Here is an 8,905-nt window from a genome sequence, read left to right as displayed (position 1 = left end):
ATTCAGCAGCATCCTACTGAACGACCAGTTTGCCAGAAATCCAGGTGCAAATGGCCAATTCTCCCAGTGACTGAGAAACCTCCTTTCTAGTGCACAGTTTTAGTTTTACCTCCTGCCGGGTGCCTGCACCCAACCTTACCTCTGTGTCTGCATCACAAAAATGATTGTGAACTGTCCTAAATTCAGGTCAAAGTGTTTATTTGCCAGTTCTGGCCAGAGACAAAGGGAGGAGTGCAGCTGGAACAAAATTTTTAAGATTCTCAATCAAATAGTTTTTCATCACACTGATATTCAGTGGTTTACTTTCATCCTATTTGGCTTTTGGCTTTCTGGTCATTTTATGCACTGGCTTCGGGTGAACTTGCCAGCTACAGTTTTTCCAGACAGTTTATCTAGGTTCCCCTAAAGGTGTTGGCTGTAATCAACTTGAATATTTTCTGATTTTTAAAATTTCTTTTTTCTATCTATGAGGTTATTTGAAGGTACCTTTCATTTTCCAAAGGTAGGGGTCTTTTCAAATTTTATCTTTTTGCAGTTGAGTTTTGCCTTGTAGTAAAAGACTAGTATGTGATGTTGAAATTTTTTTTTATGTTTATTTTTTAGGATTTTCTGATAAGTGCTTTGTGGCCAAGTTATGCCATAAATGTTTCAAAACGTTCTATGTTTGCTTCAAGAGAGTATATATATTCTTATGTTGGTTGTAGGGATCTAGTTAGGTCTAAAATCAAGCTTGTTTTGTGTTGTGTATGTCTTCTATATCTTATCATTTTTTTGACCTTTTGATTTATTAGTTACTGAGAAAGATAAGTTAAAATCTCCTATCAATATTGTGTATTTGTCAATTTCTTCTTGTATTTCTAACAGTTTTTGCTTTACCTATTTTGGGAGTGTGCATACAAGTTTAGAATTGTATTTCCCTTTGAAAGTGTTTATTATATTATTATGAATTAACTCTTTTTAATCCTGAACAGTACTTTAAACCTATAATCCATTTCGCCTGATTTGATATTGCTACACTAACTTATTTTGGATAGTATTTGCTTAATATATCTTCTCCTCTCCTACTACTTTCCAAGTCCTAGATATTTATGTTTCAGTGGGTGGTTTATAAGAGCATGAAGCTAGATTTTATTGTTGTTGTATAATCCAATATGACAACCTCCGTCTTAATTGGCAAATCATCTATTTGCATTTATTGTGATTGGTAATATTTTTAAATTCATTTCTACCATCTTATTTTGTGCTTTATATTGATTCTGATTTTTCAATGCATTTCTCTATATTCTTTCCTTCTATTGGATCGATTAATTTTTCTTCACGCATCTTTTTACTCCATGGATTTGAAATATGTGCCTTCCTTTTCTATGATTACTCTTTAAAACCTTGCACACGTATTTGTTTTAATATAGTCCAACGGTATTATACAGCCCACCCTCCTTCAAAACAATAGACGGACTTGAGTATAAGTTTGCATAATCTATGCTGTTTAGATTTATCAACATGCTCACTAGTATCTTTGTTCACTATTTTTCTTTTTCTTTTTCCTGTCTTCTGGATTCCATGTTTTTCTTTCTGAAGTACAACTTTTTAAAGTTTTTACAGCAAGGGTATGTTAGAAGTAAATGCTTTAAGTTAAATATCTTATTTTTCTCTCCATCCTTAGCAAGAGTTGAGCTGAATAATAGAGAATTCTTTTGCAATCTTACTACCTTATTCTGTTGTCTTCCAACTTTCATCGCTTCTGTTGACAGTCTCTTGCTGGTCTAGTTATTATTCCTTTGCACAAGATTTGGCTTTTCTGTCTGGCTGCTTTTAAGAGTGTCTCTTCGTCTATGGCGTCATGAAGTTTTCTGCAGTGTTCCTAGATGCGGATGATGATGGTTTGCTTTTAGGGCCACAGCCGCGGCATGTGGAGGTTCCCAGGCTAGGGGTTAAATGGGAGCTGTAGCTGCTGGCCTGCACCACAGCCACGGCAACGCCGGATCCTTAACCCACTGAGCAAGGCCAGGGATCCAACCAGCGTCCTCATGGATGTTAGTCAGATTCCTTAACCATTGAGCCATGATGGGAATGCCTGGATTTATTTTTATTTATCTTTTTTTTTTTTTTAACTCGTGATTCCTAAATCCATGTTTTTGTGTAAGACTGGAAAATTCTCAGCTATTATGTCTTTTAGTATTGCCTCTCCTCCCTTATATTTTCTCTTTGTAGAATTCATATGGGATATTTCTTGGAACTTTTAATTCTATTCTGCAACCTTCTTAGCCCCTCTTTTATGTTTTGCATTTTTTTTTAGACCTCTATGTTTCATTCTTGGTTATCTCTTAAGATTTATACTCTATTTCACTCCCAGATCTCTCTCTCTTCTCTCTCTCTGTCTAATCTGCTGTTAAACTATTAATTTTAGGAGTTTCCTTTGTGGCTGAGTGGGATAAGGACCTGATACAGTCTCTGGGAGGATGCGGGTTGGATCCCTGACCTTGTTTAGTGGGTTAAGGATCCAGCATTTGCTGCAAGCCGTGGGCATAGGTCGCAGATGCGGCTCAGATCTGGTATTGCCATGGCTGTAGCATAGGCCTCAGCTGCAGCTCTGATTTGACCTCTGGCCTGGGAACTCCCATATGCCATGGATGTGGCCCTAAAAAGAAAAACTATTTATTTCAGTGATTGTTTTTTTTCATTCTAAATGAATCTGCTTGATCTTATTAAAAATCATATATTCTCATATACTCAATTCTTCATATACTTAATAATTTTAACCATACTTAATTTATATTATCTATTTTATAATTCAGCTATCTGACATTTTTCATTTTGTGTGATGGTTTTCACTCACGGTAGACTGATTCCTCATGTATTTTATTATTTTGAACTGTGGGTGCATCTTAAGCCAGATTTCTTCAGTGGCATTCTGTGTGGCCTCTTGCTTTCATGCTCTTAAGAGTTTGCACTTGCTTCTTTTCTTCAGGGCACTCCAGAATCATTGTCAGTGAGCACAGGCTTTTTTGTTTTGTTTTGTTTTGTCTTTTTATGGCTGCACCCACGGCATATGGAAGTTCCTGGACCAGGGATTCAATCCCAGCCACAGCTGCCACCTACCCCACATCCGGGGAAAGGCCAGATCCTTTTACCCACTGCACTAGGCCATGGAACAAACCCACACCTCTGAAGCATCCCAAGGCACTGCAGTCAGATTCTTAACCTACTGTGCCACAGCAGAAATTCCCTGAGCACAGTTTTTAATGGTAACTTTCAGCTTGGTAGTTTCTGAGCCATGCAGGTTACTATAAATCCAAAGCCCTAACAAGCGTGAGAGTCAATCTGTGGTTATAAATTCTATTGGGAGATGTCACCTCCCTCTTGAGAAGAGAAAGACTTCTTGTCCTTTTTTTTTTTAAATGATTTTTATTTTTTCTGTTATAGTTGGTTGTCAATTTTCTACTGTACAGCAAGGACCCAGTCACACATACAGGTATGCCCTCTTTTTCTCACACGATCCTCCGTCATGCTCCATCACAAGTGACCAGATACAGTTCCCAGTGCTATACAGCAGGATCGCATTGCTTATCCAAAGGCAATAGTTTACGTCTCTTAACCCGGGATTCCCAGTCCATCCTGCTCTCTCTCCCTTCCTCTTGGCAACCACAAGTCTGTTCTCCAAGTCCATGGATTTATTTGTGCTGTATATTAGATTCCAGATATAAGTGATATCATATGATATTTGTCTTTCTCTTTCTGACTTCACTTAGTGTGAGAGTCTCTAGTTCCATCCACGTTGCTGCAAATGGCATTATTTTCTCATCTTTTTGTGCTGGTGTCTTTAGCCCACTCTTTTACTAATGGCGTGGCTCTCTAAGACTCTGAGTTTATATGAGGAAAAGGAATCCCACGGCTAATACCTAATCTCCTGGACTCACGTGGCTAGGACTCAAGCATGTAGGTTATCTCACCACAGCTACCACAGGCATTCCTGAGGTCAGTTCAGATTCAGCTCTCAGGGTTTTAGCTCACCCTCCATGCGTGAAACCCAAGGTATATTTGCTGCCAAGAGAGCTCAGCTATACCTATAAATGGATATTTGTTGTTTGTAGTTTGCCTTGCATTTCTAGGTATTTTGAGTAGGAGGAGTTTCACAAGATCAAGTCTAACATATTGCTAGTTACAGAAATCCTTTCATTTTCAAATAGCACCCTTCTTTTGTCTCGCTATCCTTATCATTCGCTCCACCATGCCTTCATTTGACTCTTTTGCTCACCAGACAGTTCTTGCTCAGCTCTGTCGTTCCTGTGACTGGCATTGAGTAGGACTCAAAGATGTCTTGAGGGAATGCACAAGTCTATGTCAGCCACAGCTCTGATGTCTGTAAGCATCAGGCGTCAGATGAGGATAACGTGAGGGTCAAAGAGCCCGTGCCACTGCAGGAAGATGGATTGGGAACAGTGTGAGCACAGTGGTGTGCTCAAGCCGGCTTGCACCAAAGAGTCACCTGTTAGCATGTCTTCCCAATTCCATGATCGGTGATCTTATGTTTGTGGCTTAAAATTGGACATAGTGAGATTATGGACAGCACAAAATCGGAAAACACTACAAATCAGTGTTGCCCCCCCCCCCCCCCAAGAACTGGTTGTTAGATGCTTACCAGCACACTTCTGATTTGGGGCAATGAAAGCATGTAGAAACAAGCCTATGAAGAACAAGACCTGTGGTAATGAAATAAAAAGTCAGAGTTGGGGACTTCCCCAGTGGCCTAGCAGTTAAGGATTCAGCATTGTCACTGCTGTGGCTTGAGTTTGATCCCTGGCTTGGGAACTTCCACATGCTGCAGGCGCAGCCAAAAAAAAAAAATGAAAAGTCAGAGTTGGAAGAACTTGTTTTCAGAATTTTTAGTTACCCTGGACTTTTCCCCAGATTTTAAGTGGTTCAGTATCCCAAGATTTGGAATGACAGAAAGGAACTGAATCTTTAATTCCAGCTATGGCTAGCAAAAGTATGGACTGGTAGGGGGCACCTGGATTTGAACCAGGGACCTCTTGATCTGCAGTCAAATGCTCTCCCCCTGAGTTATACCCCCATCTGTAAAGGTAAGCCTTAGCCCTACCATTTGCCTTTGCAGCCATGCCTGCCATTCCTATAAATTTTTGCTCTGAAGAAGCTCTTTATCTAGCATGGGGTGGGGTGGGGATTTACACATATATATGTATATCTTTACTTATTTTATTAGTTATTTAAACCTCCTTCAGCTTTTACTAATCTTTTCACCTATTTGATCTGTCAGTTTCTTTTTTTTTTTTTTTTGTCTTTTGCTATTTCTTGGGCCGCTCCTGCGGCATATGGAGGTTCCCAGGCTAGGGGTCCAATCGGAGCGTAGCCACCACCCTACGCCAGAGCCACAGCAACTCGGGATCCGAGCCGCGTCTGCGACCTACACCACAGCTCATGGCAATGCCGGATCGTTAACCCACTGAGCAAGGGCAGGGACCGAACCTGCAACCTCATGGTTCCTAGTCGGATTCGTTAACCACTGTGCCACGACGGGAACTCTTTTTTTTTTTTCTTTTTTTTTTTTTTGATCTGTCAGTTTCTGACAGAGGTACAAAAAATCCCTGAAGAATTTGGATTTCTCATTTCCTTCAATAATTTGTCAATTTTTGCTTTAGATAGTTTAAAGCTTAGTATGATTGTGTTATCTTGAGGGATTGTTCCTTTTATTATTTTATTATAATGCAAAATCCTTCTATTCCTATTCATGTTTTTTTTTTCTTTTTGCTTTAAGTGAATTTTTTCTGTAAAAATTTCTCCTAGTTAAGATATTTTCTTGGTATACCCTTTCGATCACTTTATTTTCAGATTTTGTTTTTATGTTGAAAATGTCTCTCATGAACCACAAGCTGTAGATAGATTTGAGTTTAATTTGTTAACATTTACTGTGATTACTGATAGATTTGAACTCGTTCCTATCACCTTTCCATTTCCTTTTTTCCATTTTCTTCTTTGCTTCTCCTATGCTTCATCCTTCTTACTATTTTCTGGATTGATTCATTTTCCTTATCCACTCTCCCCCTACTTTTCCTCCTGACTTGGAAGTTACATGTTATTTTTTTGGTGGTACCCAGATTTTTTAACATGGATACTTAATTTTTCTACTATATTTTCTCTCTTCTGAATAAGATAGGGAGTGTGGAGTGTTTTGACTTCTCTCAAACTCTCCTCTTTCATTTCATTTTCTTGTGTTATTACCTAGTATTTTACAGCCCTTCACCACCACACATTTGTAAACCCAAAGAAATCATTGTCGTCATCATCATATTTATTAGCTGTTTGAATATATTTGTCTGCATGTTGATCTCTTTCTTTGCTTAATGTTTATTCATCCATTTATTCAACACATATTTCTGAGAGCTCACGAAGCGCCAGGCAGGCACATAGAAGAAAACAGATGCAGGCGCTCCCTTGGTGGAGCTTCCATCGCAGTGAGAATAACTGATAATTAATGAAAATTTATATTGCTGTCATGCAGGTCATTAGAGGGACTGTGAGAAAAATGAAAACCGAGCAAAGGGCTGAAAAGGGATGGGGTGCATTTAGGCAGAGTGGCCAGAGGAAAGACCTTGCTGATGAACAGACTCTGGGCGGAGCCCTGAGTGACCAGAAGGGGCGGGTTTGACGCTTTCGAGGAATAGCAAAGACTGGTCTGGCTGGAGGCAGGTGTGGGGACAAGAAAGACAAAGGGGGTTGTGGGGAGAAGCAGACAGAGCCAGCTCCTGTGGGTTCCAAGGAGTATGGACTTGGATTTCATTTTGAGCAGAGTAGGGAGCTACTGAACCGAGCCGGACACAGAATCCGACTGCTGTTTGGAAAGATCGTTTTGGTACCCAGTGGACGTAAATAGACTGGTAGAATGGAGACCTGTCAGATGAGTGTGACAACGGGCTCGGGCCTAGACAGCAGGTCCTGGTGGTGTGCAGCCAGATGTCCTCAGATGCATGTGTCCTTTAGCAGAACCAACAGGGCTTGCCCTTGGCTTTGGATGCAAAAGGATGAATTGACGGTGGCTGGCAAGTGGCTGGATGAATCGTGCCTTTACTTAGTTGGGCAACACAGTTGGGTTCGGAGTGAGAACTAATAGCTTGTCTCGCTCGTATTTGGTTTGAGAAGCCTGTTGCATCTCTAAATGAAGATGTCAAGTAGCAGGCCCTAGCTCAGGAGGGAGGGCAGCTCCAGGTTCAGCTCGGGAGTCCTGCACCATCTTTGCATTTCTTTGTTTCTCCCTGGCTTCATCCACCTTCTTTCTCCTTCAGTTGTTAATTCAGGGAGGTTCTGCTCCAACAAATGCGCTTAAGGTTTTGCACATCTGAAATGTCTCCCTTTTGTTCTCATGCTTGGGTATTAGTTTACTGGGTTCAGAATTCTAGATTGGAAGATACTTTTCTTCATACCAAAAAAATATTTACTTGATAATTGTATAAAATATCAGCAAAGACAACTTTATTATTCAATTGTTCTTCTCACCAAAGCATCAATTTTTTTTTTAAATTTTGAAATGTCATAGTTCACAGCTAAAAGGAAATGCTTATCAATGCTTAATACTATGGATTATAATTCTTAGCTACAACTTATTTTAAGTAATACACAAATAGTAAAGAAAGGAATTGTGTAATCTAGAGACAATGAGAAAACATACATTTTGAACAATCCTTAGTAATTATGACTATCCTGGGTTTAATCTGAGAATATTTGTACTTTTAAGAACCTACACATTTAACAGTGCAAACAGTATATTTGAAGCTGCAGAGATTGGAGATATGGTTTGAATTTTTTACTTCTACTAAAATACAGATCATCTGTTAGAGCTGTGTAATTTTATTTATGTCTATATTTTCACTTAAATATACAATTTTTAAAAATAAAGTTTTCCTAATTATATAAATGTAATTTAAAAAAACCTATATAAACCCACAGGACAAAAAGTAGATGGACAAGGGAGTTCCCTGGTGGCCCAGCGGTTAAGGATCCAATTTTGTCACTGCTGTGGCTCAGGTCACTGCTGTGGCATGGGTTTGTTCCTTGGGGAACTTCTGCATGCCACAGGTGATGCAAAAAAAAGGAAAAAAAGGCAGATTGATGAATGATAACTCGTTTCACATAGAAGAAAAACAAAAAAACAGCTGACCTGTAATCTGTAGAGGAATCATCTGACAAGAAGTAAGCATTTCTGTGGGGAATGAAGGGGAGGGTCATGATCAGAGGGCCTCACTGAGAGATGCGGTTCTGCAGGTTGCCGCCGGCTTCCAGAGGCTGGATAGCAATTACAAGGTAATGGAGGATGCCTGGGTGTTGCAACAGTGAAATGACGCTAGTTAAGGTTATTTATCAGCGGTGGGGGTATAGCTCAGGGGTAGAGCATTTGACTGCAGATCAAGAGGTCCCCGGTTCAAATCTGGGTGCCCCCTGCTGGTTTTCTTCCCATCCTGAATCCACACAGGTAATAGCTGTGTGGACCTCCGGTCTCTAACCCCACCCCTGAAATTTGGGTACTTTCTTTAGACGAGCTTAGTTGACAGGACTGGAAGGGAAAAAGAAATGGTAGGAAAGGTCATCCTCTGACTCGGGACATGGTCTGGTGGAGGCATTCTTCATCCACAATTAAATGTATGGTCTTGACCTTAGAGAGTTTGGTCAGCTCTCCTATTGACTGTTCCTTTTCACTTTATTTATTTATTTATTTATTTATTTTTGTCTTTTTGCTATTTCTTGGGCTGCTCCTGCGGCAGATGGAGGTTCCCAGGCTAGGGGCTGAATTGGAGCTGCAGCCGATGGCCTACGCCAGAGCCACAGCATCGCGGGATCCGAGCCGCGTCTGCAACCTACACCACAGCTCACAGCAACACCAGATCGTTAACCCACT

General features: G+C 40.2%; 2 non-coding genes across 2 annotated transcripts; one reads left to right on the top strand and one right to left on the bottom strand.

Moving 5' to 3' along the window:
- Positions 1-4,999: 4,999 nt before the first annotated feature.
- Positions 5,000-5,071, bottom strand: TRNAC-GCA (transfer RNA cysteine (anticodon GCA)). The gene has a single exon. It is a non-coding gene; the product is annotated as a tRNA-Cys (tRNA).
- Positions 5,072-8,378: 3,307 nt separating this feature from the next.
- TRNAC-GCA (transfer RNA cysteine (anticodon GCA)) lies at positions 8,379-8,450 on the top strand. The gene has a single exon. It is a non-coding gene; the product is annotated as a tRNA-Cys (tRNA).
- The last annotated feature ends 455 nt before the right edge of the window (positions 8,451-8,905 follow it).

This window comes from Phacochoerus africanus, chromosome 16 (assembly GCF_016906955.1).
Source record: "Phacochoerus africanus isolate WHEZ1 chromosome 16, ROS_Pafr_v1, whole genome shotgun sequence".
NCBI lineage: Eukaryota > Metazoa > Chordata > Mammalia > Artiodactyla > Suidae > Phacochoerus > Phacochoerus africanus.
Note: the sequence above shows the minus strand (reverse complement) of the source record. Positions and strands in the feature narration are given on the sequence as shown.